Below are 2,299 nucleotides of genomic sequence, written 5' to 3'. Positions count from 1 at the left end.
GTCCCCATGAAAAAGCAGCTGCTTTGGAGGGTGAAATTTATGGCATTATACCCTGCCTCCCTTCCCTAAATCACCATGAACTTTCCAGCCTGCAGCTGGGAACCCTAATCAGTTGCTACCAACGGGCACAGGAGCAAGGGCCAGAAAACTGTTGGCTACGCTAGTTAGGTGTGTATGGGTTTTTTTAAAATTATGTTTTTGTTGCTTGTTGTTGTTTTTATTCTGCATTGCTAAGCCAGCGCTGCAAAGTATGCATTTTAGCAGTTATGTTCTCCATTGACTCTGGTGATTTTATAGGGATGATTTTAGATGCATTATCATCCGTTTTGAACCACAAATAGTAAGAAAAATATTACTTGTGAGGAATCATGGGAGGGAGCTGAGATCCTTCCCAATTCTCCTGTTCGTGTAGCTGAAAGCCTACCAGTGGAAGGGGAAACGGTGGGTAGGAGATGGAAGCTATGTACAAAAGCAAAGTCCTTTTGGCCTCAATCCATGACCTACTTGCTGATCAAAGTAGAAAGCCTTGGGCTGACCGTACCATTTGAACTACTGGCTTTGGGGCGGGCCTGCCCTCCTAGTAAAAGAAATTGGGTGCTGTTTGATGGTTTTGCCTTTCAATTTTAAATTCATGCCTCTGGTAGGCAACTATGGGGTGGTGGAGGGAATTGCTGCACAAGAATGCCAGCCTCCAGGTGGGACCTGGGGATCCCCTAGTGTTGGGGAGAAAATCATTAAAGGCCAGATGGTTCCCCCATGTCCCGAGATATATCTGTGAAGAATTAAAAAATCACTCCAAGGCCTATTGCTCGGAAAAGCAGGCAGTTTTTTTAAGAATGGTCCATTCTGATACCAGCGTACTGGCATGTAAGCTGGCATGCACTAGCTGAAACAAAGTTCATCTTTTACAGAGGAATGTAACCAAAGCTGCTAAACTCTGATATCTCAGAGGAGTCTTAATTCTGGTGTTAGACATAACTTTTCCCCTGACCCTTGCATACAGAACACTTTGAAGAACACAAACTTTAGGTGAGATACTCATAATCTTCATTGTATACTCACATCCTAGGAGCCTGAAAGATGATTAGGTTAATAGGTTTGGGGTAAGGGTTCAACGAAAGGTCAGTAACATCATAAAATATGGGAAAATAGGAAATTGATTCAACTATAAGAAACTAGTTATCAATGCAATCAGTCTCATCAAGATAATCAATTGATCTCATGCTCAGCAACTAAAACCGAGGAGAGAATATTGGATCTCTATCCCAGCTAGTTAATAATGAACTTAATTTTTTCCTAACACCTAGAATTACAGCTCATCTCCAGACTACAGAGATCAGTCCCCGTGGATAAAAGGGATACTTTGAAGGGTGGACTCTGTGGCGCTGTACCCCACTGTGGTCCCTGTCCTCCCCGGGCTCCATCCCTAAATCTCCAGGAGTTTCCCAACCTGGATCCAGCAACCCTACCCCCCCCATCCCCTGCTAGTGGCCAGAGGGATGTACACCTGGTGGTGGTGGTTGGTTTCAGGACAGGGACAGGCTTGACGGGCTGCAGCACTCCACTACAGCTGTCTATCAAACAACCCTGTAGTATAGGTGAATGTATCTATTTATAAAATTTATATCCTGCCTTTCTGCCCAACCAGGACTCCCAAGGTGGCTAAGAATTAAAAACAGAGCATTATAAAAGCACATCATAAAGCCAATTAAAAACCACAGAAACAGCAATTTAAAGAGGGCATGGAGGATCAGTGAGGGGACACCAGATAAAACAAGTCTTCACCTGCTGGTGGAAAACGGTGACCTCCCCATATTGCAGAGGGGGAAAGACGGTAAGAGCAGGGCGATGTCTCCTAAGGTCATTTTCTGACTGTGACTAAAGGTACAATTAGACTTCCGGTTGATGGCGGCACGCTGGCAGACTCACCTCCCAGACCTCCCGGGTGTTGCCAGAGGCCTTTTAATCTTGGGTAGCCCCAATAGCAAGGGCACCCCACTTCTAACCTGATCCAGAGACCAACAAAATTCAGGCCAAGGAAGGCACTCTTGGTTCTGAAACACAGAGCTAGCCACAGCTCTGAAAAAGGGGTCTCCATTTTCAGGTGACAGGCAACCTCAGAGCAAGCCTCCAGTCTTCCCCCTCCACCCAGCAGAGATGATGCTTATGGAATAACAATGGGTTCTAGCAGGTAAAGTATCTACATTTCTAAAGTCTATTTAATTCTTTGTCTGAGTACTTGTCTTTTCTGCTCTGTCCATCAAGATACCCGGATAAACCAATCAAACATTCAAATTAT

This window comes from Gekko japonicus, unplaced genomic scaffold, assembly GCF_001447785.1.
Source record: "Gekko japonicus isolate JY-2015 unplaced genomic scaffold, Gekko_japonicus_V1.1 scaffold554, whole genome shotgun sequence".
Lineage (NCBI taxonomy): Eukaryota > Metazoa > Chordata > Lepidosauria > Squamata > Gekkonidae > Gekko > Gekko japonicus.
This window is presented reverse-complemented; position numbering follows the sequence as displayed.